Source organism: Lissotriton helveticus, chromosome 3_1 (genome assembly GCF_964261635.1).
Source record: "Lissotriton helveticus chromosome 3_1, aLisHel1.1, whole genome shotgun sequence".
Taxonomy (NCBI): domain Eukaryota; kingdom Metazoa; phylum Chordata; class Amphibia; order Caudata; family Salamandridae; genus Lissotriton; species Lissotriton helveticus.
Genome location: NC_136061.1, coordinates 467,352,714 through 467,380,383, shown reverse-complemented (window position 1 = coordinate 467,380,383; position 27,670 = coordinate 467,352,714). Strand labels below are relative to the sequence as shown.

Sequence of the window (27,670 nt, the reverse complement as noted above, 5' to 3'; positions counted from 1 at the left end):
GGACAGTAATAAGTAAGTGATGGGGTCAGAGCGTTTATCAGAGTAGAGACATAGAGTAGGAACACATTAATGAGAGAGGTGCTATTTATATATTACAGAAAAGAAAGAGCAAGAAGTTCTGCAGCACAACCATTTAAGAAACTAGAAGAGAAGGCCAAGTTCTTGGTAATACATGGTAGGTGAGAGTTCAGGCGGGAGGGCTAAATAGAGTAGAGTAGATCAGAGTAAGGTATAATTGTGTTTTTACATTCCAGGGTTCTGGTGAAAGAAGGTCTGCAGGTCGGACTACACGAAGAGCCAGCCAAGAAAATCTCTTCTCTTGTTGTTTATTATTTTATCCAATTCCCCTTCCCTTTTGGGTAAGGACTTTGGAGACTAGTGATACTAGCTCTGGGTGGTTGCTCAAGGGGGATTCGGAAATAAGGCATCTCTGTTCCTGTGCAGCACAAGACGTATCCTTTTATTAATAGACTCTGACAGAGTGAAGTGCCCAAGTTGCACTTTGCACCCGAACAGAGATGACTGAAGGAATAAACTTGCAGAATTTAGGGGCAATCCTAGACACAATCCAAAAGGAATTAAGCGCAGTTAGAGAAGAAAATCAAAACCTAAGATTAGAGGTAGTAAATTCTAGAAAGGAGACAGCAGATTTAGCGCAGCGAATTAGACACTCTTATGGTGCAGGTCAGAGTACACAAACCCCCGAGACAGAAGGCACTAATAGAATGACGACCCAGGTTATACACTCACTGTCCCCGGTAATTCCTTTGGCAGCCCCAGAGCGATTCAGTGGGGATCCCCAAAAGGCGCAAATATTTCTGACTCAATGTTCCTTGCATTATATGTGTCGCCCTTCAATATTCCCTGATGCGCAATCCAAAGTCGCCTTCGCACTATCCTACCTTAGTGGAGATGCAGCAGCTTGGTCGCAGCCACTCATAACTAGAAATGATCCAATTCTGAGAAATTACGAGGAATTTAAACACGAATTTTTACGAATTTTCGATAGAAGAAGGATTTCTCAAGTGGTGGACAACGAACTACTGGACCTGAAGCAGGGAAATCGAGACCTAGTATCATATCTGGCGCAGTTCAACAAACTAGTGGTAGAGACAGATTGGCCGGAGAGTAAGCGAGCAGCCGTGTTCTATCGTGGATTGAAGGACGAGTTGAAAGACGCCTTGGCGGGAATACCTAATCGACCCACCGAGATATCAGCATTGGTTGATCTGGTCTTAGAAATAGACTTCCGACAGGGAGAACGGAGAGGAGAAAAAAGAAAGGAGTTCAGACCAACGATTCCGAGATTTGATCGTGTCAGATCTGATCATAGTCGAACAACCGATGGGGTCTCAGGAGTTGAGCCCATGCAAATTGGAACCATACGGGGTCCTTTAACAAAAGAAGAAAAAGAAAAGAGGAGAAGCAGTAATCTGTGTTTGTATTGCGGATCTGGGGGCCATTTCGTCAGAAATTGCCCTAAAAAACCCAAGACAAGTTATAAGCCGAAGGAAAACTGACTGCACCACCTGTTGTTGGAGTTGGACAGGTGGGTGCGATTCAAGAAGAAGAAACTCCTGAGCAGCAAATTGTGGCTAACACCCTACAGTCAGCGGCTCCTCACTTGAGTTTATCCATGGAAGTGAGATACAGAAACTCAACCTTAACGGGGGTGTCTCTGATGATTGATTCCGGAGCCACGGGAAATTTTTGCGATTTGAAATTCGCACAAAGGAATGGAATCCAAGCCATTATGAAGAGCAAAAGTGAACCCGTGCGAGCTGTGGATGGCACCAACCTATCTTCGGGCCCAATTGTGAGTCATACCGAAGTTCTGCATTTAATTTCAAACAATGGTCATGAGGAGAGAATTCAATGTAATCTCATTGATGCCCCTCAATTCGAATTGATCCTTGGCTTACCCTGGCTCACTGAGCATAACCCAACGATAAATTGGAGCGACAGGACCATTAGGATGGATTCAGAATATTGCGCCGGAAACTGTTTTGGAAACAAGGAAAAGATGCAAGAACCAAACCTGGCCCAAGCCTTGTGCCATAATGGGGAATCGCTGTGTGTAATAAATGCCCCAGAAATTCCTGAAGAGTATGCAGAATTCCAAGATGTGTTCAACGAGGCAGAAGCGGAGCGATTACCTCCACATAGAAACTATGATTGCAAAATCGAATTGGAGGCGGGCGCCACGTTGCCCTGTAGTCGAGTGTATGCCTTGACTGAAAAAGAACACAGTCATTTAAGAGAGTATTTGGACAAATACCTCGCTAATGGATTTATCAGGCCCTCGCAGTCACCCGTCTCGTCGCCTTTATTTTTCGTGCCAAAGAAGGAAGGCGATCTGAGGACTTGCATAGATTATAGAGCCATTAATCGGATCACTAAGAAGAATAGGTACCCTTTGCCTCTTATATCAGAGTTATTGGACCAAGTCAAAGGAGCGCAAATATATACAAAGCTTGATTTAAGAGGGGCCTATCATTTAGTCAGAATGAGAGAAGGCGATGAGTGGAAGACGGCCTTCAGAACCCGATTCGGTCTATTTGAATACCAGGTAATGCCCTACGGTCTTTGTAATGCCCCTGCAGCCTTCCAACATTTCATCAATGATGTGCTGAAAGAATACATTGACCAGTGCGCTATTGTGTATATCGATGATATACTTATCTACTCGGCGGATAAGGAGAGACACCCAGATCAAGTACGAGGAGTTTTACAGAAATTAAGAGAAAACAAACTTTTTGTCAAATTGGAAAAATGTGCCTTCAATGTAACAAAAGTGGATTTTTTGGGTTTTATCATCTCTCCAACTGGATTACTGATGGACCGGCGAAAAATCGAAGCAGTAACAAACTGGAAGTCTCCAGAGAGTGTTAAGGAGGTCCAAAGCTTCATTGGTTTTGCAAACTTTTACCGACGATTCATGAATGAATTTTCTCACAAGATCCTACCATTAACGAAACTATTAAAGAAAGGGATCCGATTTGAATGGACAGAGGAAGCTGAGAAGGCTTTCGGTTTGTTGAAACAAAATTTCACATCCGCCCCAATTCTTCAACATGCAGATCCGACAGAACCATTTTATGTGGAAACAGATGCATCCGATCAAGCAGTAGGAGGGGTACTCTCCCAGCGGAACAAGGTCACTGGACAATTGCACCCTGTAGCTTACAGATCAAGAAAGTTATCCCCGGCCGAGTGCAATTACACCATCACCGAGAAAGAATTGTTGGCAATAAAAGTCGCCTTCAAAGACTGGAGACATTACTTCATGGGAGCTCAACACCAAGTAACGGTATTTACTGATCATCGAAACCTGAAGTTTCTGAAGACGGCCAGAACACTAACTCCAAGACAGTTGAGATGGTCTCTGTATTTTGCTGATTACGATTTCGTGATCACATATCGTCCTGGGGCACAGAACGGGAAGGCGGACGCCTTATCAAGAATTGATACAGAAAATCAAAAGACACCAGTACAGGACCAAGCAATCATTCCAGAAGAAAAGATAATAGGGGTGACGTCCTCAGTGAGTCTGGAGACAGGTATTCCAGAAGTGATGAGTCCAGAAGCAATGCAAGAATGGGCTCAAGAAAAAGAGGATAGAAAGATAATTAATCAACTTCCTTACTATCAAGATCAAATGTATATCCCTACCAAAGAACTGCAACAACAAGTGATGCAGGAATGCCACGACGCCAAGCTAGCAGGACATAAAGGAGAAGCAAAAACTAAAGAACTAATAAAACGCCACTACTGGTGGCCAGTTATGACTAAGGACATTGAAGATTATGTTAAGACTTGTGAGATTTGCGCACAGGGAAAATCTGAACGGCAGGTCCCGAAGGGGTTGTTGCAGCCTCTGCCTACACCACCTTTCCCCTGGCACACAGTCACCTTAGATCTAATAGTGGATTTACCCCTTAGTCAGGGCAAGGACACCATATTAGTCGTAGTAGATTCTTTCTCCAAGATGGCACACTTCACGGCATTACAGGGACTCCCAACAGCCAAACAACTAGCTACACATTTCAGTACTGAAATAGTAAAGACACATGGAATTCCAAAAGTGGTGATTTCCGATAGGGGGTCACAGTTTATTTCCCATTTCTGGAAGGCCTTTATGGAGAGTTTAGGGACCGAGGTGAGATACTCTACCAGTTACCACCCAGAGACTGATGGTCAGACGGAGAGGGTGAACCAAGAACTGGAACAATACTTGAGATTGTTTCTTTTAAAACAGGATGGAAACTGGTCAGAGTATTTGTGGGCAGCAGAGTTTGCTTACAATAATGCAGTAAATGTATCCACAGGCTTCTCTCCTTTTTATATGAACTATGGTAGACATCCTAATTCCACACTTAGACAAACTGAGGTCACAGTTCCTGCTGTCGGGGACATAGTTTCACATCTAGAACAAATTCACTTAACAGCCACGGAAAGTTTGAGAGTAGCAAAGGAAAGGTATAAAAACTACGCAGACAAGAAAAGGAGAGTAGGGCCTGAGTTGGAAAAAGGGGATACAGTTTGGTTAAGTACCAAAAATCTTAGACTAAAGGGTAATCGGAAATTCCAGCCCCGATTTATTGGGCCTTACCCAGTAGAGAAAAAGATTAATCCAGTGTCGTACCGACTCCAGTTGCCTTCCAAATTGAAAATGCATCCTGTTTTTCACATTTCCCTGTTGAAGAAGACTCCAAAAAATCTACGGAGAAATCTACCTCCGAAACCTCTTAATTTGGAAACAGGAACAGAATATGAGGTGAAGGAAGTGTTGGACTCAAAAAGAGTCAAGGGGGAACTGTTTTATCTAATAGACTGGAAAGGTTATGGTCCAGAAGAACGGTCCTGGGAACAGGAATCAGACGTTCATGCTCCCAGATTGGTCAGGAAATTTCATCAGCAATTCCCGTTGAAACCAAGACGGAAGGAATCTACCTTGTTGGGGGGTACTGTCAGGAATCTAAACCCAAGAGTGGCAGTAATCTCTCATATGGCATGTCAGAGAATGAGACGACATGCCAACAGAAACACATGGACAAAGAGAATTCAAAGATGGAACTCCCGGAAGGCCGCCAGGTCTATGCCGGGGTTTGCGGTCTAGTTTTCCCGCTGCCGTCATTCAGCGGAGTTCTGGTGAAGCGCGCGATGATGAAGCTCTGCGCACTTCACCTGACGACTAACCCTGTTAGGAGCGCCCATTTGAATCTCTCACAGGAATTAGCGTTTATGGCCAGTAGTTTGAGTTTATCCAAGTTCCTTATCCTTCTGGATAGAGAACGAGTCCGGAGAGTTTCTTTGAAGGAGTTTGAGCATTTACCGCTCGTTATTTCCTGTCACGCTGTAGCCGGTGTGACAGCGCGGGTTTGAGAACCCGTTTCTCGTTTTCCCAGCAAACGCATTAGTGTGCGTAGTCAAGTACTTAGCTACCCTTTCCCTTGTACCCTTTCAGGATTCCTTGCCAATCACTTCTAGTCCCCGTATCCAGAGATTGAGCGCCGATGTCTGTGGGAAGAGTCGGTGAGGAACCGGAGTTCGTTCTGAATCTGCCTACGGAGCCTGCTGAGTGAAGAGAGACGATAAGTGACAACAACCAATAATACTCAGATTAATGAACTGCAATGTACAGAGTCTGAATGATACTTATCTTGGGAACACTCCAGAGCAATTACTAGTAAATGTATTAATTAAAACGGAGAGTGAGAATTTGACAGCAGCATCCAGTTAGAAATGATAAAGAATTGCTAAGAAACACAGATGACACCTAAAGAAGCACAGCAAAAGAGATCAGTCTGAAAACCAGACTAGTTGGAAATAGAATTAAGAATTAATAAGAAGAAAGAGGAGAGCAGGACAGTAATAAGTAAGTGATGGGGTCAGAGCGTTTATCAGAGTAGAGACATAGAGTAGGAACACATTAATGAGAGAGGTGCTATTTATATATTACAGAAAAGAAAGAGCAAGAAGTTCTGCAGCACAACCATTTAAGAAACTAGAAGAGAAGGCCAAGTTCTTGGTAATACATGGTAGGTGAGAGTTCAGGCGGGAGGGCTAAATAGAGTAGAGTAGATCAGAGTAAGGTATAATTGTGTTTTTACATTCCAGTGTTCTGGTGAAAGAAGGTCTGCAGGTCGGACTACACGAAGAGCCAGCCAAGAAAATCTCTTCTCTTGTTGTTTATTATTTTATCCAATTCCCCTTCCCTTTTGGGTAAGGACTTTGGAGACTAGTGATACTAGCTCTGGGTGGTTGCTCAAGGGGGATTCGGAAATAAGGCATCTCTGTTCCTGTGCAGCACAAGACGTATCCTTTTATTAATAGACTCTGACAACTAGAGACCCCCAAATCTAACAGACCTTCATTAAGTTTAGGTTTAAGGAGGTGGAAAAATATGTTTAGTGTAATCAAGCAGACGTCTATGCATGCACAAAAGTTTGATTTATGAAGTTAAGTGGGTTACATCTTCAAAAATGCAGTAATGCTAAATCACAAGCTAAGAAAGTCACAGAGAAAATTTGGCACTAAATGTGCAACTTTACTTGTGGAAAATAACACAGAAACACAGTTTGCACCCCTCATCCCAAATTGATGCGAATTTACAGCTGCCAGAACACCATTAACAATTTGCAGAATTGCTGAGCAATATTCAATAAATTGTAATCTATCCCTTGAATGTGAGTATAAATCTAGTCAGCTTAAGGGTGCTTTTTGTTAGGGAGCATGATGCGTGAACCTATACTATTACATAATGCATTCTTGACACACTTCATCATCAAGGCCTAAAAGAAAGCGTCATGAGATTTGGTACATCTTTTATGATTGCAATTGCAATTGCAATTAGGATTGCCTTTCTGGTTGGCGTCAGTGATTGTTAGGAAACATGTTGTCCTTTTAGTTGGTTATTGTTAAAAATAATTTATTGTGTGACACCAGTGAATGAAAGACTCACTTTTCTGGCCACAGTCCTTGTTGCCGCTGGAGCAGCCTCGCTCGCTGGGGTGGGTCCACAGCTTTTCTAGCTGCCCACGCCACTTCCGGGTGCATGAGCACTATAAGCACTTCGGTTTCATCCCAGAGCGCGGTACACATGCATGTCGTGCCCGGGATTTGCCCAGACGAAGTGAAGCCCGTCTACACCCGTCAACTGCCAGAAGAGGCCGGGCTGGGTCACCCGTCTGAGACCCAGGCTAAGGATATTATATTAAGGTGTTCCAGTTTATTCCCAAAAACTGCACAGCCAGAATAAACGTGAGTCCCTCCACTTTTGTTACCGTGGGCAAGTGTAGACCTGTGTTAGAAACGGGACTCCCGGCCGGCCACGGCTCACGCCAAAGTCAGTCAGGGATCGCCATTTCTAAGGTCAGGGCAAGGGAGTTACACACCAAGATAACCCCTGCTCACCCTCTAGGTAATGTGGCGCGAGCAGCAAGGCTAACCCCGGAGGCGATGTGTAAAGCGTTTGCGCGCGCACCCAGCAACAACACCCAAGGCCCACCACAAAGGAAACTCCACACAAGGTTATATCAAAAAATAGCCTTTGTATTATAATAAAAACACAGTAGATAACACCACACACTTTACAATGTGCCAACAGGCACGGGCAGAATTTACAAGGGATTATGTACAGGACAGGGCCACCTGGACCACTGTCAGGGGTATGCACTTTTAGGTATAACAATTAGCACATAAACATATAATGACTGTAGCATTAAAATAGTAAATGTAGCACACAACCAGTAATTACTGGTAAAGGGTAAATACCACCTACGCAACCCTAAACACTGTAGGAAAATCACGCAGGGAACTAGGACCTTATTCTCAGGACCTATAGAAAATAAACAATCACCTAAGCAGGTCACTTTTAGCAAAGGTAATGGGACATCAACAATCCTCTAAGCAGGTCACTTTTAGCAAAGGGGAAGAAACATAAAACAATCACCTAATCAAGTCACATTTAGCAAAGGTAATGGGACATCAACAATCCTCTAAGCAGGTCACTTTTAGCAAAGGGGAAGAACATAAAATAATCCCCTAAGCAAGTCACTTTTAGCAAAGGTAATAAAACATAAACAATCCTCTAAGCAGGTCACTTTTAGCGATGGGGATAAAACATAAAACACATTGCACATGAGGCATTAAAACACATTCAGAGGTGCAGGTAGAACATTTGCGCAGGAATCAAATTAGCAAGGAAACCATAAATTGCGCAAGGTGCACATGGCACAATACTAGAACTGTCCCCCAGGCCAACTGGCCTCGCAAGGGCTGAAATGCCCTTAGTCCAAATGTCAGGGCGGCTGCGCAGGCAGCAAGAACACAAGCCTAAACGTAGCAACTGTCCACTAAGTGCTGGACAGTTGTAAATCAATGATGGCCAGAGTTGGAGCCTTGTGGGCTCAAGAACAATGGTGAGGGCAACACAGCGTGGGAGCCACGGGGCTCTAACCAACTGCCTGTGTCCCCCAAGAGCCTCTCTGGGCTCTAAAACAATATGGGCGGTGAGCCTCTCTGGGCTCTCGAACAATGAACTGGCACTCGAGCCTCTCTGGGCTCGCAAACAACTATGCCCCCACGAGCCTCGTTGGCTCTTACAGCAACTGTGGCTGGAGCCTCTCCGGCTCAAAATGAAAAGGCCTCCGGAGCCCATGTGGCTCCCAACAAGAAATGCCTCGATGCTCGTTGGAGCAGCCCTATGCCACTGGGGCCGCTCGAGACAAAAGGAAACTGCTCCCGGACGTGGGCAGACTGGAGCAACACTCACCGGCTGACTGCGGCTGCTGGTAGAGATCCGGGGCTCCTCTCTCACTCCCAGGAGCCCTGCGAAGGCCGGCGCCGCTCTCCTTCGGTCCCAAGGTCCCGCCTACAACCAGGCGAGTCGCGGGCACTTCCGGGTCGCGCTGCTGAAGGCAGCCAATAGCAGCGCGGCCCTGGGGGCGTGGAGGCGGCACTTCCGGGACGCACTAGGCAGCGGCCCGGCAACGGTTTCAATGCTCCTGGGCTGCGGCGGTGATTTTCGAGGGGCAACGCCGGGTGGGCACCGGCTGGTTTAAATCACACAATGAATCGAGGTGGGCACTTGATCGGGCCACGAAAATAGCGGCACGGTCCCTGGCGGTGTGGGCACCTGCCAGGGGACTTTAAAATCTGCAGTCAGAGCGCTTCCAGGCGCTATGAAGAAAATAAAGTGCTCCCAGCGCTAGCAGCAAGAATACAGCGCTCTTAAGCGCTAGGGGCCAAAGTAAAGCGCTCTCAGCGCTATGGGCAAAAGCAAAGCTCCAGCAAGGTCTGGAGGCAGGCAGGGGGGCAAGGCTGGGCCCAGAGCCAGCTCACTGGGTCTCCAGGCAGGGAGACAATCCAAGTGGCGGTCCTCCTGGCCCCAGCAACAGCAGCAGCCCCCTCAGGCAGGATCCTGGAACAGAACAGAGAATTAGCGTTTATGGCCAGTAGTTTGAGTTTATCCAAGTTCCTTATCCTTCTGGATAGAGAACGAGTCCGGAGAGTTTCTTTGAAGGAGTTTGAGCATTTACCGCTCGTTATTTCCTGTCACGCTGTAGCCGGTGTGACAGCGCGGGTTTGAGAACCCGTTTCTCGTTTTCCCAGCAAACGCATTAGTGTGCGTAGTCAAGTACTTAGCTACCCTTTCCCTTGTACCCTTTCAGGATTCCTTGCCAATCACTTCTAGTCCCCGTATCCAGAGATTGAGCGCCGATGTCTGTGGGAAGAGTCGGTGAGGAACCGGAGTTCGTTCTGAATCTGCCTACGGAGCCTGCTGAGTGAAGAGAGACGATAAGTGACAACAACCAATAATACTCAGATTAATGAACTGCAATGTACAGAGTCTGAATGATACTTATCTTGGGAACACTCCAGAGCAATTACTAGTAAATGTATTAATTAAAACGGAGAGTGAGAATTTGACAGCAGCATCCAGTTAGAAATGATAAAGAATTGCTAAGAAACACAGATGACACCTAAAGAAGCACAGCAAAAGAGATCAGTCTGAAAACCAGACTAGTTGGAAATAGAATTAAGAATTAATAAGAAGAAAGAGGAGAGCAGGACAGTAATAAGTAAGTGATGGGGTCAGAGCGTTTATCAGAGTAGAGACATAGAGTAGGAACACATTAATGAGAGAGGTGCTATTTATATATTACAGAAAAGAAAGAGCAAGAAGTTCTGCAGCACAACCATTTAAGAAACTAGAAGAGAAGGCCAAGTTCTTGGTAATACATGGTAGGTGAGAGTTCAGGCGGGAGGGCTAAATAGAGTAGAGTAGATCAGAGTAAGGTATAATTGTGTTTTTACATTCCAGTGTTCTGGTGAAAGAAGGTCTGCAGGTCGGACTACACGAAGAGCCAGCCAAGAAAATCTCTTCTCTTGTTGTTTATTATTTTATCCAATTCCCCTTCCCTTTTGGGTAAGGACTTTGGAGACTAGTGATACTAGCTCTGGGTGGTTGCTCAAGGGGGATTCGGAAATAAGGCATCTCTGTTCCTGTGCAGCACAAGACGTATCCTTTTATTAATAGACTCTGACAACTAGAGACCCCCAAATCTAACAGACCTTCATTAAGTTTAGGTTTAAGGAGGTGGAAAAATATGTTTAGTGTAATCAAGCAGACGTCTATGCATGCACAAAAGTTTGATTTATGAAGTTAAGTGGGTTACATCTTCAAAAATGCAGTAATGCTAAATCACAAGCTAAGAAAGTCACAGAGAAAATTTGGCACTAAATGTGCAACTTTACTTGTGGAAAATAACACAGAAACACAGTTTGCACCCCTCATCCCAAATTGATGCGAATTTACAGCTGCCAGAACACCATTAACAATTTGCAGAATTGCTGAGCAATATTCAATAAATTGTAATCTATCCCTTGAATGTGAGTATAAATCTAGTCAGCTTAAGGGTGCTTTTTGTTAGGGAGCATGATGCGTGAACCTATACTATTACATAATGCATTCTTGACACACTTCATCATCAAGGCCTAAAAGAAAGCGTCATGAGATTTGGTACATCTTTTATGATTGCAATTGCAATTGCAATTAGGATTGCCTTTCTGGTTGGCGTCAGTGATTGTTAGGAAACATGTTGTCCTTTTAGTTGGTTATTGTTAAAAATAATTTATTGTGTGACACCAGTGAATGAAAGACTCACTTTTCTGGCCACAGTCCTTGTTGCCGCTGGAGCAGCCTCGCTCGCTGGGGTGGGTCCACAGCTTTTCTAGCTGCCCACGCCACTTCCGGGTGCATGAGCACTATAAGCACTTCGGTTTCATCCCAGAGCGCGGTACACATGCATGTCGTGCCCGGGATTTGCCCAGACGAAGTGAAGCCCGTCTACACCCGTCAACTGCCAGAAGAGGCCGGGCTGGGTCACCCGTCTGAGACCCAGGCTAAGGATATTATATTAAGGTGTTCCAGTTTATTCCCAAAAACTGCACAGCCAGAATAAACGTGAGTCCCTCCACTTTTGTTACCGTGGGCAAGTGTAGACCTGTGTTAGAAACGGGACTCCCGGCCGGCCACGGCTCACGCCAAAGTCAGTCAGGGATCGCCATTTCTAAGGTCAGGGCAAGGGAGTTACACACCAAGATAACCCCTGCTCACCCTCTAGGTAATGTGGCGCGAGCAGCAAGGCTAACCCCGGAGGCGATGTGTAAAGCGTTTGCGCGCGCACCCAGCAACAACACCCAAGGCCCACCACAAAGGAAACTCCACACAAGGTTATATCAAAAAATAGCCTTTGTATTATAATAAAAACACAGTAGATAACACCACACACTTTACAATGTGCCAACAGGCACGGGCAGAATTTACAAGGGATTATGTACAGGACAGGGCCACCTGGACCACTGTCAGGGGTATGCACTTTTAGGTATAACAATTAGCACATAAACATATAATGACTGTAGCATTAAAATAGTAAATGTAGCACACAACCAGTAATTACTGGTAAAGGGTAAATACCACCTACGCAACCCTAAACACTGTAGGAAAATCACGCAGGGAACTAGGACCTTATTCTCAGGACCTATAGAAAATAAACAATCACCTAAGCAGGTCACTTTTAGCAAAGGTAATGGGACATCAACAATCCTCTAAGCAGGTCACTTTTAGCAAAGGGGAAGAAACATAAAACAATCACCTAATCAAGTCACATTTAGCAAAGGTAATGGGACATCAACAATCCTCTAAGCAGGTCACTTTTAGCAAAGGGGAAGAACATAAAATAATCCCCTAAGCAAGTCACTTTTAGCAAAGGTAATAAAACATAAACAATCCTCTAAGCAGGTCACTTTTAGCGATGGGGATAAAACATAAAACACATTGCACATGAGACATTAAAACACATTCAGAGGTGCAGGTAGAACATTTGCGCAGGAATCAAATTAGCAAGGAAACCATAAATTGCGCAAGGTGCACATGGCACAATACTAGAACTGTCCCCCAGGCCAACTGGCCTCGCAAGGGCTGAAATGCCCTTAGTCCAAATGTCAGGGCGGCTGCGCAGGCAGCAAGAACACAAGCCTAAACGTAGCAACTGTCCACTAAGTGCTGGACAGTTGTAAATCAATGATGGCCAGAGTTGGAGCCTTGTGGGCTCAAGAACAATGGTGAGGGCAACACAGCGTGGGAGCCACGGGGCTCTAACCAACTGCCTGTGTCCCCCAAGAGCCTCTCTGGGCTCTAAAACAATATGGGCGGTGAGCCTCTCTGGGCTCTCGAACAATGAACTGGCACTCGAGCCTCTCTGGGCTCGCAAACAACTATGCCCCCACGAGCCTCGTGGGCTCTTACAGCAACTGTGGCTGGAGCCTCTCCGGCTCAAAATGAAAAGGCCTCCGGAGCCCATGTGGCTCCCAACAAGAAATGCCTCGATGCTCGTTGGAGCAGCCCTATGCCACTGGGGCCGCTCGAGACAAAAGGAAACTGCTCCCGGACGTGGGCAGACTGGAGCAACACTCACCGGCTGACTGCGGCTGCTGGTAGAGATCCGGGGCTCCTCTCTCACTCCCAGGAGCCCTGCGAAGGCCGGCGCCGCTCTCCTTCGGTCCCAAGGTCCCGCCTACAACCAGGCGAGTCGCGGGCACTTCCGGGTCGCGCTGCTGAAGGCAGCCAATAGCAGCGCGGCCCTGGGGGCGTGGAGGCGGCACTTCCGGGACGCACTAGGCAGCGGCCCGGCAACGGTTTCAATGCTCCTGGGCTGCGGCGGTGATTTTCGAGGGGCAACGCCGGGTGGGCACCGGCTGGTTTAAATCACACAATGAATCGAGGTGGGCACTTGATCGGGCCACGAAAATAGCGGCACGGTCCCTGGCGGTGTGGGCACCTGCCAGGGGACTTTAAAATCTGCAGTCAGAGCGCTTCCAGGCGCTATGAAGAAAATAAAGTGCTCCCAGCGCTAGCAGCAAGAATACAGCGCTCTTAAGCGCTAGGGGCCAAAGTAAAGCGCTCTCAGCGCTATGGGCAAAAGCAAAGCTCCAGCAAGGTCTGGAGGCAGGCAGGGGGGCAAGGCTGGGCCCAGAGCCAGCTCACTGGGTCTCCAGGCAGGGAGACAATCCAAGTGGCGGTCCTCCTGGCCCCAGCAACAGCAGCAGCCCCCTCAGGCAGGATCCTGGAACAGAACAGAGAACAAATTATAAGGGGACGCAGTCCCTTCTTATACCACTAAATCCTTTGTCTCAGGGTGCAGGGTGGGGGGAAACCAGTCGCAGCTGGTTTTGGAGCACCCTTGATGGCCCAACCACCCCTTTCATTCACTGGAGGGCTAGGGTCGTTAAACGCACCACAGGGGCTGGAGCCAGCATTGTGTGGGGAAAGCCCAGCCCCATCAGGAACCAGGTGCAGCCCTCCCACACATCACTCATGCTGATCTCTCCACTCACTCCTGGGCAGACCCATCCAGACTTCCTGGAGCCAGGCTTGCCAGCCAGCTCCAGCCAATCACGCTTCAGCACCCTCACTGCACACACACATCAATGTCTAGAAGTGGCACTTGCCCTCTAGACACATACAAGCCGCACATACCATCGCGCAGCATTCATTCTCACGAGTTCGCACATACCAAACTCGAGCCTGCACTCCCCACACATCAGGAACTAACATGGACACACACATTCCCCATGCATTCCTATGGGAGGGCAGGCCAGCTATACTACACGCACGCACTTTACCCTGGGACCCAGGGAAAGAGTGCGCAGAGCCCCAAAAAAAGATTAGGGGTGAACCTGCCATAAGGGTCAAGTCCAACAACCTGGAAATGCAAAACCTGACGTGGACACAAAGCGCACTACCATTGAAACCTTCTTTGCATGCGCTGTGGGTGTCATTTGCAAGGAAATAGATCTAGCTGCGCCGATCATCTTTACGGCTGCCTGGGCCAAGTGAACTGGGGGAGCCCACTGAAGGGTCTGTGACTGTGAATGACCATAACATGGACAGGAAGCAGAGCCTGGATGAGAGGCCTAATAATAGTGTGGCCCCATGGGATTTATCCTCTCATTTATCCCCATCAGGACTAGTGACTGTAGCTACCATAAGGTCCATTGTCACCATAGTTCAGTCTCCAGCAGCCAAACATAAGAGAAGTGTAGGAGGGCAGTTACTGCTAGTCCAATAGTCTCGAAATACAAAAAAGGGGGGAGTCAGAGAGATATGCTAGGTCCACCCTCCTTTTCTAGTGTATGACAAACAAAAAATATGAGGTGTTGGATAGAGAACCTACCTGGTAGAGTTTATTACCATCAGTGATAGATGTAATCTGGAAAGGAAAAATGTCCTTTCTTGAGTCCCCTCACTCACCGGAGTTTCCTCACGGTGACATGCTTCATCATAGGTGCCATCCCAACCCACTGCGGGTTGAGGCGTGCTGCGACTTGCGAGATACGTAGGAGCACTTGTATTGAGGGACTATGTGTGGTGCGATAGTGTGTGTGGAGTGGTGTGAATTAAAAATACCTAACTAGTGGGCGGAATTGCTTTTATTCTTGCTCCTAGTTGATATATTAAAAGTGTGGTTGGTCTCTAGGTTCACCTGGTTAGCAATGAGTCAGGATTCCTAGTAGAATGCCAACATGTTTCGAGCTTACCCCTTAGCTCTTCCTCGGGACACCACAGGAACCATCCCTGTGTGTACCACTCCAAAGTGCAGTGAAAAAATAATAAACAAAATCCCTGTCAATGAGCATTCAAAATGAAACTATATACATAAGACATATTATAATGTTCAGTTGTTATCTGAAAATAGAGAACAGAAAGATGTTAGGATGCAAAGGCCTGCCCTCTGCAGGATCATCACGTTCCCACATGTTATACCTAAACAAGAGAGATTGTGTACTGTACCAAAAATACATGATCTACATATCTGGGTCAATATGTTTCCAAAATGTAGTGCCTAGATAGGGAGAAAATCATACATTGCATTAATATACATATGTCTGAATATTCCCTTGCTAAACCGCATGCGCCTGTGGTCCTAACCGGAAGAAAAGACGCTTAATAATGGTGCGCGGCGTTTCAAAGTGACTCGATTAAAAGTAGAAAGCCATTTACCCAAGTTCGTGAAAGTGACACATTTAAACATGACGAACGAACAAACATGTAAAATAAAACATACGTTTCAAAAAGGCTGTACTGAGCCTCATGGTTAGATCGGGGACTAGAGAGATCTTCAAATTCTCTGAAATCGGAAGAGAAAAAACAATTACTTTCTGTAGGTAGCGGACTCTCGGGTAGGTCGGCCTGGGCGATGCTGTGTATGTCAAGCACAGTTAAAGCCTGGTTTTTCCAGCTGAAAATGACAGAGGCAGAGGCTTACTACACAGTTCAAAACTACATTTTTCAAGATAAAATGTGTGCAAATTGTTACTGGTTCTCCACCTAATTCTTGTAAAGCCTCCTCTGTGGTCAATAAAATGAGTACCATTCGAAGACCATGCTCTCCACTGAGAAGAACTGTCCAATGGCATTAAAAAAACAAATATTTCAACTCTGGCCAACCAAAGCAGCCCAATTCTCACCTCCCAGAAAAAACTCCCCATTCCTGCACTGCCCATCCTATCACAGCTTCTCTCTCCACGGTTGACTCCCTCGGCAAGTCAATGAGGTAAGCAGTTTATTTGATACACAGGTTGTAGCAGGTGTCTTCCCTGGCAGAGATCTTTTAAGACATAGGCAAAGTGGGCTCTGGCTCAGGGCACCAGCCTTTAAGGGGGACCACTGATAGAGCCAGCTCTTCTCTGGAGAGAGTCTAACCCTGACTATCTTGAACGATTCTTAAACAGATTGTTTTAAATAGCATTTTCCTTTAATTTATTTTTACTGTGGTGATGTGCAAGAGTCTACTAAAGACCATTTTGCAGACAAATGTGTTTAAGTTTGATGCAACACCCATAAAAAAGTTTCTTTTAGAACAAAACAGCACTGCACACACAAGAAATGGGAGGGTGTCACAGTATTATTACCAGTAATATTAGTGAGATGCTACTGTGTTACAATATGGAATACACACGTCACTATCCCTGAATATGAAGTGTCAACACATTTAGAATTTTGACCAGTGTGCCTGTGCACAGTCAGTGGCCAGGCCGAAGAGGGCATGAAAGAGCTGAAACTGGATCATAAATTCAAAGCTGTTCTGAATAGGGCCCCCCCACATTTGTTTGTCCCAGGGCCCCCAAAATCCTTTAGATGTCCCTGTTCCCTGGACCTGGGCAGGTGTCTTCTTTGGGACAATGGTAGTGGCCAGGGTTTCTGGGATCGGGTGAAGCAGGTTGCTCCTGTGGGGTAGTGATTGTGACGAGTTCATCTCTGGAATAGACTTTGAGGCTGAAGGCTTTCTCCTTCACAGATGATGAAAAGGAACTTCCTACTGCTGTAGTGCTCTAGACCCTGCATGTTTATCATAACGCTAGTGATTTGCTTCTGAAGGGTACAAGTTTGAAAATATAACAATATGCCAAAGGATACCCAGTGTCGGGGATGTGTGACCTAGGAGGTTAATGTACCAGCTGCCGTGCCTCAAGAAAGGACATTTTTCCTTTCCAGATTACATCTATCACTGATGGTAATAAACTCTACCAGCTAGGTTCTCTATCCAACAACTCAGATTTTTTGTTTGTCATACACTAGAAAAGGAGGGTGGACCTAGCATATCTCTCTGCCTCCCCCTTTTTTGTAAAATGCTCCACGGCAAAATCCTTCACAGATAGGCAGCACGCAAAGGACAGCTACATAAAAAGAAAAGGCAGCACGCATGGGCAAACAGCAGGAGTGAAGAAGCGCCACACTACCAAAAGGTAGTGGTATGCAGGAGCTTTGTGCATGCGAATACCGCGGCACTTCCTGCCATTTATGGGGCTGTCCACTTCATTGGTGGAATGTCAGGAGTGACGTTCCTATGTGCTGATTGGCTGCTGTTCTCCAATCCAAAAGCCACATTTGAAATGGGTGAAGAAATACAGAAAACAAACGTACTCGCGACGTACTCCACTGGGAAACAATGAAAAGTGAAATTTTATGGTGGAGTGCGCCGCACCCCCTGAGATGGTCTCATGCCCCCCCCGGGGGGCCCGCCCCACAGTTCGAATAACTCTGATCTAAGGGATCACAATCACCACCCACCCCTGAATGAGACTTCCTGGGATTTCATTCTTAGCAAATTGACAGCTGCAATCAAACACTTACGATTGCTATTAATTTAAAGAGAAGCTGGATATCCTTGAAGGGAAATTGGAGAAAGGCATCTCTCTGTATCAATCAAAGCCTAACCAAAATATCACTGATTTTACTCGAGTGGGATTCCCCCTTACTCTTCAGGGGCAGATTATATCTAATTCCAGTCAGGGTGGGGCCTGACCTCTTGCTAAGGACCTCCATGGAGCAGGCACTGCTTCCGGCCATCCTTACAAGCTTCGAGGATGAAGCATATTGGTGGGGGAAACCTGAAGCCTTATATATCTTAGCGTTAAGCATCACAGCAATCCCGAGCCTATTTTAACTCATATTCTAGTCATCTGCAACTGGTGGCCTTGCTGCACCAGAAGCAATTTCCACTATCATTGGCCCCATATATCTTTCTGGACTTCAGTGATCTTGTGATTACTACCTTACCACCAGCTAGTTACCCATATGTGACTGTTATGGTCAAAGTTACTCCCCTGAAAGCAGGATTGAGGGAATCCTTGGAGTCCTTAAAGAACAAAGTTGTTCACTGGCTTAGTACTAATCATATTTTTCAAGCTGATAGGGTACATCAAATCATAGGAGAGTGGGATGGACATGGCCTTTACAGGAAGATTTTAAGGGAGATGGTGTTGTTATTAGTTTTCGGCTCCCTAACTGTGTGGATGAATCCCTGGGAAGATTTGTGTCACCTACCTTTTCCCAAGGAAATATGTCTCTTCTTCTATTGGGGTGTTTCTATTGACACCAGCTTGACATTGAACCAATATGCCAGGTTGGTACTTTTCTGCAACCAATGTTGGCAGAAGAGCCTAGCATTTCCTCCCCACTGGATTTGATGAGCAGGTTCCAGGTACTGAATTCTTTGCAAGATGACAATTGACTTGGCTATATTGAACAGTCCTTCATGTTGCTTAGTGGGGCTGTGTATAAGGGGGATTACTTGCTGGACGAAATCATAGCCCCACCTAGTGCCTAATTAGGGGAAGGTGATGGTTGTATTACTTGCCTTGAAATCGTCACAGATAAACAATAGTAGTGATTCTAATTTTGGCTGTAGGCAACAACATAATAATGAGTAAATTATGTGTTATATTCCCACAGATTTTCTATGAATGTTACAACTTTGTCACTTGGAATGTGGGGACTATTAAATAAGTTGGGATCCCTGGCATGGCTAGCATATTGTCTGGCTTTGATACCCTCTGTTTAGAGGAAACTTGGTATACAACGACTAAACATGTTGAGGGATTTTCTTCCTACTTTCTAGGTTCTATTTTGTCAAATGTTGGGTGGGTTAAAGGTGGGTTGCAGATCCTTATTTTGAACATGCTTCCAGTAGCATGCAGAAAGCTTTCTCTAATAGGCCCATATTCACAATTGTTTTAGTTAACCACTAAAGCGGGTCCCAACCCTGTTCTGGTTAATTTGTATAATATTGTCTTTGACGCCACACATAGTAAGGAGGCTTATGCACTGGAATTTGGTCTGGATCTTTTTTTGCATTCCATACACATTATCTTTGTATTATTGTGGGCAGGAGATTTTAATATTCAGTCATGCACATTTCCAGCTAAGCACATATGTAGCTATAGCAATCTGGACAAGACAGGTTCCACACATTTCTGTTACAATGACTATGGGGATCCATTAAATTTTATGAATTCCAAGTATGACGTTTTGTTGTTGGAGTGCCAATATTGTGTGAAAAGGAAAGACTTCCAATCTTCATAGGTAGAAATTCTTCTTCAGTTGCTATGTGTTTGTATCTGCCCCTGCTAGAATCTTATGGGGTACCCCAAGGATTATTCAGTTGGCCACAAGTGATCATTTACTAATTATGTTGCCTTTTTTCTTTCGGGGAAAGAAATGTTTAGCTTCCTCTATAGCCAATGATATCATCCCTATTAGGCCCCAAGGGGTGCAAGTTGAACAATAATGGAGCCATACACAATTCTCTGAGAACTCGTTGTCATGTACTACTCTTTATATTAGTTATTTCCTAAAAGAAGTGGTGTCACCTGAGAGGTGGTTGTCTAGTTTTAATCATATTGCACGCATTTACAAGAATCTATCAAGAAAAGTCCATTTTGGTTCACAGGGAGAATGCTCTCCTTCTTTTAAGTAGGCTGAGGAATTAGACAGGGTTGCATATTGGCCCCTCTGTTGTTTTACCTTTTTATTAATTGAGCATATAACACCTTAAAGTCTAAACAAGCTGATGCCCCATGTGCTACCAGGTGGCCCATACCAGTGTAATTATATGCTGATGGCTCTGTCTTGATATCTTGGATCCAAGTTGACTTGCCGCGCTTGATTCAGGGATTTTATGACCTCTAAAAAATTGTGATCAACAAATAAAACACTTTTACTATGGTTTTAAGGCACAAATCAACCAAATATAGAACCTTTTTTTATTGACTACACCATAATATCTAGAGTTAATTTATTTTGTTATCTGGGAGTTTTATTTATGAGTACTGGTTACTGGGTTCACTAGGTTTTAAATGCTAAGGAAAAGATGAAAAAAAAAGTTCTCCGTGGATTTTTAGGTTCTTTTCAAATCTGGTTTGCCACACCATTAAAGATATGTTGGCGGTATATAGGGCAAGGGTGGTGACCTCCGCTACCTACAGAATGAGCCTTTGGGGCTACCCCCCTTGTAAGCAATTGCAAGCAGAGGAAAATAATTTCCTGAAACACTTACTCTGTTTACCAGCCTCTGCCTCAACTTTGATTGCTCATTGTGAGACTGGCTTACTGGATTTGGAGAATGTGATTTCAGTAAGACCCCTTTTAGCTGTCTAACCCATCTGAAGAAGAAACCATTTATACTAAATATATCATTTTAGATTGTTTATCCCTGGACAATGTTGCATATCCCTTGTTTGGCACATAAACATTCTTCTTTTAGCACTCTATTTAATTTAACTGTGTGGTCTGACCAAGAAAAGCATTACAACATACTACAACATAGAAATGAGAATTGGGTTGGTATTGAGACTTGTACTTGAAGTTGACAGTTGCACTTTACATGCCTCTTGAGCTTGAGGAATGATTCCAAAACTATTTGACTCATGTTACCAACATTCAGCACCGATTCGTCTAATTCAAGCTAAGACTTTGAATTGCGCACTATTTGATTACTTTCCCTATCATGAGGTCCTGCCCCTTATACGTGACCCCTTCTCCAGATGGTGGTATTAGTAAACAAATCAAAAAACAAATAACCTGGTCTCGATTTTAAATTGCTGCTTTTTATTTTGGCAGACTAGGGGCCTAAATTAATTACTTCTTAGGCACTTATATTTTTATCATTTTTTAACAATTTTTAAAGCATGACAGTCCTATCTTTACTCACAAAGGGCCATTAGACCAATAGTGTGCATCCTAGTGGTGGACACTTATAATATATCCCTTAGAGGTCGTCCCTTGTGAGCGTAGTCCTAACATATTGCGATATAAAATATATATATCATATAGGACTGTCATGAGAAAAAGAACTGGTGTACTGTCGTTATGTATTGCTATGCATGTTTTTTTACTGTATTGAATTGTTCGTAATTATTTTTTCACATTTTGGTGTATTTATATTGTTTTTTGAAAAATTGTTTATTAACTTGAATGTCTTGTAGTGTGTCAAACTTGGACATTTTGACAGTCACAAATGTGCAAAACTATATGATGTAAATCGATAATGATAAAAAACATAAGTGCCTAAGAATTAATTAATTTAGGCACTGAGTCTGCCAAAATAAAAACCAGCAATATAAAATCGAGACCAGGTCATTTGTTTTTTGATTAGATTATGATGTCCTACCTGGTCACGTAAGGACAAGACCCCCCTCTGGTTAAAAGGGTATTAGTACACAAAGCACAGTAAACTTTATGCAGTTTTACAATTTATACTCATAGCTTAGGCTGTATTATCTGAAACCATTTGTTTGTTGCACAGAATATTAGAACTCACAATGAAGCCCTCATTTTCTTACTTGCAGTGAATGACCATCAGGTGCTTGTTATATTTTGAAAGCTATGAACTGGTGTAAAAGTGTCATATATTAGATATCTTTCTAATTATGAATTTAATTGGATGTATAATTTTAAGTAGGTTTTAATGTTGCTTTTTTCTCCAAAAACCTATGAATTTGAGAACAAGCGTCATGTACTAGAAATAATTTGGTTTTATACCCTACTGGACACATGACTTTACTTTGAGTGCATTGTGAGGATTTGATTAAATGTTCTTATGCTCTGTTTTATTTTCTCCAACTATCTTACTATTTGTTTCCTTTACTGCCAAATCAATGTTACTGAATAAATTCTGATTTATATATTTTCATAACTTCTTACAGCATAGAGTTCTTATTTTCCTATTTACAGTACTTTCAAGGAACTCTTTTTTGGGAAAATAAGTTTCCTGTTTCCAAAACCTATTGAAAAACTATATTTTTGTAATAGCATCTATAAATGCACTATTAGAAATGGGGGTCTCTTGTTTGCAATGGTTTGCACCTTTGTCCAAATAGGGACTCTTTTTTCTAGTCAGGGTAAGGGTATGAGCAGACAGGCTTATCTCAGAGGCCGTGTGAAAAGTATTTGTGCACACATACAATAATACAGTGAAAGCACTACAAATAGACACCATACCAGTTGAGAAAAATAAGTACATTTTATCTAAACCAAACAAGACAAAAACGACAAAAATCCAAAATACAGTAATCAAAATATGACTTTTAAAAGGTAGAAATAGTTCTGTTCATAGAAAATGGTGGATGCAACACTTTCAACACAAAGTACCTTGGCTGCATCAAAAATATAGGCAAAAAGAGCACGGGGAAGGTGATATGTCGGCTCCTTACACACAGGGAAGATGATGCGTCGGTTCCTTGCTCTAGGGGAAGGTGATGCATTGGTTTCTTACTGCTGCTCAGGGGAGATGATGGGGAAGTTCCTCACCAGAGAGGAGGTTATGTCTCTCTTTCTTACTGGGTAGGGAGGTGATGCATCAATTTCTTACTGCGTCCCCCAGTAGTGCGACGGACCTGGCGCCTGGATGCAGTGCATGAGAAACTGGGACAATGCAATGCATGAATATCCGGGATATGCTGGGATGGTTCCAGCCCTGTCCCCTTCATGCAGCAGTTCTTCCACAGAAGGGCCTGCATCAGAGTTGGTGAGTGATGTCGGACGTCAGAGAGTGGTGCACAGGACTCATCGCAGGGCAGACACTTCAGCAGCAGTCAGGTGCTGCGCTGATTCTTCGGCTACAGCGATGCAACAGATATTCTCGCACCACTGCGACGTGTCAGAACCAGGCGAGGCATTGATTTACACAGTTCTTTAGTCTTTCGCAGTTCCCAGCCTCATAAACTACCTCCAGAGGCCCAGAACACTGGAAGGCTTGGTCCATATGCTTGTATTTGCTACAATATTTATCTTATTGTGCAGAGGAACAAAGTTATCAGTTCCTGTCTTCTGCCAATGCTGTTGTAAATTCTTTATTGGAGTGTCCTACTGCTGTTATTTCACTTCATAAAGGATTGCGTACATTTAAAACTACTCGATATTAGCTTGTCCTCTTTCAATTCTGTACAGAAACTGAGAGCTTCAATATTATACATGTGAATTCATAAGCGGATGATTCTTCAGAACACATTTATTTACGACTTTACTAAACTTTGCACAGGAATAAATAAAACCAGCCTTTATCAAGTTCAATTTGAAACACTTTAAACACTTTATAAAATCTATTTCCTGCTTGTTATGTCCTACTTCCTACTTTTTTTGTTTCTTTCCTTGCTTCTTTCCTTCTTTTTTCCTTTATTAATTTTCGGCTGTACTCTTTTCTTTTATAAATTGTTCATCCTTTCTTTCATTTCTTCATTCTTTTATTCATTCATTCTTTCTTTACTTTATTCCTTCTTTCCTTGTTTCTTACTTTCCATATTTCTTGTCTTTTGTCTTTTTCTATCCTACTTCCTTTTGACCTTCTTTATTGCTGTCTTGCTATTTTTCTCTCTCTCTCTTTCTTTCCTTACTTGTTTTCTTTTTTATTGCCTTTCTTTCTTTTTTCTTTCTTTTTTCTTTCTTTTTTCTTTCTTTCTTTCTTACTTTCTTTCATTCGTTCCGTCTTACTTTCTTTCCTTCTTTCTTTCTTTGTTTCTTTGTTTGTTTGTTTGTTTGTTTCTTTCTTTCTTTCTTTCTTTCTTTCTTTCTTTTCTTCTTTTTTGCTTTCTTTCCTTTCTTTTCCTTGCTTCCTCCCTTTGGTCTTTCTTTCTTTCCTTGTTTATTTGTTTCTTTCTTTCTTTCTCGCAAGAGACTGGCAGCCAATGGCAGGATGATTAGTTATTTTTGGTTGTTGTAAGATTTGGGCCTCTCTCGTTGGCATAGGTCGGTACCTTTGACCAAATAGGGACACTTGTGTCTAGTCAGGGTAAGGGGGTGTACTCCTAAATTAACCCCTGCTCACCCCCTTGGTAGCTTGGCAAGAGCAGACAGGCTTATATCAGAGGCAGTGTGTAAAGCATTTGTGAACACATACAGTAATACGGTGACAACACTATAGATGGACACCACACAGGTTGTATTATATTTTTTATAGACTTAACACAAGACCACAAACGACAAAAATCTACAATACTGTACTTCAAAAATGGTAGAAATAGCTTAGTTCTCTTAAGATGTAAATTGCGATACTTTGAATTCAATGTACCTTTAGATGCATAACGCTATAAAACAAAAGTGCTGCAGGGAAGGTGATGCGTCGGTTCCTTACACGCAAGAACTGTGATGCATTGGGTTCCTACTGCTGCGTAGGGGATGCGTCAGTTCTTCTCCGCGTAGGGAGGTGATGTGTTGGTTTCTTACTGCGCTTCTGTGGCGATGCGATGAGCAGTGCCGTGATGCCGATGAAGATCCGGTGCAAGGAAACAAAAACAAAATAGCTTCTTCTTCTTGATGCGACACAATGCGTGCACCCCCGACTGCCGTGCAGTGAATCAACAATTCTACTGAGCCGCGACAGGCCCTGCGACGCGCTTCTCCAGTGATGCGACCACGTCTGCTGTGATGGCGTTACTCTTCTCCGGCTGCGGTGGGGATACACTTCTTCATCTTGAGGTACACTTCCATCTCCCAGCAACACACAGTCTCTCAGAAGGCCCAGCTCAACAGCAGGCACTTCAATTCCCAGCAAGGGAAGGCAGGGTGGCTGGTTGGTGAAGTCTGTTGTCCCTGAGACTTCCGCAGGAGGCACACTCTATCTCATGCACTAGGAGATCCTTTACAAGTTGATTTGATAGTAGCACAAAGTCATTTCTCCTTTCTTTGGCAGTCAGGCAACCACTGCAGGCCAATACCTCAAACAGCACTCAGCTTAGGGATAGTCTCCTCCTCAGTTTCTCTGGTTTCTCTCCTCAGCAAAGGTTCGTCTTGTTTCCCAAAAGTGATCTAAAGTGATGGGGTCTGGGTCTCCATATTTATACTAGAAAATCCTTTGTCTGTGAAGGCAGAGAGTGTCTGTGCCTAGTCCAAATCAGTTCTAAGCAGTCCTGAAGCACTTTGTTGACAAGACTCCTTCTTTCCTTTGACAGTGTAGGCCAGGGACATCAGAAGCATCACAGGAGGTGGCGCCAGCATTGTGGAAGGCAAACACCACCCTATTCAGGTCCCAGGAGCAACTCCTCCCACCCATCTACATGCAGATAGCTCCATTCAGCCCTGTGCGGACGCACCCTGTCTCCTGGAATCCCCAGCCCCTGTCACTCAAACTCCAGACAAGGAATACACAACCTAGCAGAGGCAGGCTTGGACAGTTTAGGCAAGAAAATACCTATTTTCTAAAAGTGGTATTTTCAAACACAGAATGTTTAAACCAACTTCACCAAAATATGTGTTTTACCATTCTGAGTTCAGGCATACTAAACTCAAATTTCTACCTTGTTCCCTGAGTCAGTTAGGATTATAAGATGCTATAGTCAAACTGCCCATTCTGGCATAGGGGGAAAAGGTAGCTTTGCAATAGTGAAAAACGAAAAAAATAACTGTAATTTACTAATAGGACATGCCACACACACCAGGGCATGTCCTACCTTTTACCTACAATGCACCCTGCACTTGGGCCTACTAAGGGAGTGACTAATATGCAGAAAAGGGAAGGTTTAGGGACTGGCAAGTGGGTGCACTTGCCCAGTCAACATGGCAGTACCAGACTGCACATTGGCTCTGCAATGGCAGACCTGAGACACACTTTGCAAGCTGCTTCTGTGGGTGGCACAACCAGTGCTGCAAGCCCGCCAGCAGCATTTGATTTACAAGGCCTGGGCACCCGCAGTGCACTGTACTAGGGTCAGACAGTAAATCAAATAAGCCAATCATTGAGTCACTAATCCATACATCAGTTTACAATAGGGAGAGCATATGCACTTTAGCACTGATCAGCAGTGGTAAAGTGCCCTGAAAAATGGTCCAAGTCTAACAGTTGTGTTAGCTAAGCCCATTTGATTTTACTAAAATTATCTGTATAGTTACATGGGTTTTCAGCTACACTTTATCTATTTGTCTGTGGTTGTGTCATTCACATATTTCTCAAATTCCCTCGAGCATGCATCAAGGGGCAATGCATTGCCCCATGTCAGCCAGTGGCTGACTTCATTATGAGTTACTGCATGCTGCCTCTTCACAACGAGCTCATCCACACACACAGGATGTCATTTTGGTGCCAGTTAGTACTATGGTCTGCTTTTTTTGCGACCATAAAGCATGTTTGCCTTTAGTCAATCTTTCAATTTTGAATTAACAAGTGCCAGGCAGGTTCCCAAACAATAACTTTTCTCAAAAAACATGACAAAACAAGAATTTACCAAAAGGCTGGCAGATAATGCCAGACATATTGGCTTTATCAATGCTTGTTTAGATGTTTAGAGGGCATCATCAAGTGTAAAGAGGGCATCATCAAGTGTAAAGTAACATACAGGCATTCTCTTTCACATCTACAAGAGGATGTTACGTGTGTCAGATAGGTAATTTATTTAATCTAAAGTGTTGAACTTTTGAGTCTTGCTGCATTTATGCAATTCTGATGTTTGAACTAATTTGGTTTAGTGGCTCTTAAGATATTGAGATGTTAGTTCGGGGGCAGTGGTTGAGGAATCTCATGAAACAGTCAACACAATCGTCATCAGGGTGAAACACAAAAGTCACTAAATAAACCTGTGCTTAACCCTCCAGTAGCTTTAAAAATCATTAAGCACCAACTGCTGTCATCTGGGTGTGTTTGACCGGTACAAAGTCAACAGTTAAAGCTGACTATGGTATAGTACAAGTCAGATACAGGGACCGAGGGGCATATTACCAAGCAATAGCGATAATTATCGCTATTGCTCGGTTAGAGACAAAAATTTACCGCTGAGCTGCGGCGATTTTTATCGCAGATAAATCTTGGTATTACCAAGGTTTATCGCAAATGCGATAAAAAACGGCCGCAATGCATGAATATCGCTGACAAGTCAGCGATATTCATGCATTACCGAGCTAATGCTCTTAGCCATGTTATCCACCTCCCATTGGATAACATGGCTAAGAACTGCTCAGGGCAGGTGTTAGTTTTTGGAGATATTCGCGCTTAGTTGGTAATAGGAGATAGCGATGTTAGCGACTGTTTCCAGTCACTAACATCTTGGCACGCCCACTTTGCATGTCATTAGTGATAAATATCACTGACATGCAAAGTGGGGCCCAAGATGGTCGCTATCTCCTACTAGCTGTCGCTAACTGGTGTTAGCGACAGCTAGGTAATAGGGAGATAATTGTATCTCCGCTTTCTTGGCTTTTAAAGCCAAAAAAGCGGAGATAAACCCCCTTGATAATATGCCCCCTGGTTTCTCCCAGTTGTAGGTTTTACCTTCTGACAGTGTCTAATATAGAAGTAAAACATCCTTAATGGGGTAGACTTGACCTGGATGAGGTTTC

General features: G+C 44.0%; 1 protein-coding gene across 2 annotated transcripts in view; it reads right to left on the bottom strand.

Annotated features, from left to right (window-relative positions):
- Positions 1 to 27,670, bottom strand: part of LOC144822619 (uncharacterized) — a 502,963-nt gene that overhangs the window by 48,430 nt on the left and 426,863 nt on the right. The window lies entirely within an intron of this gene.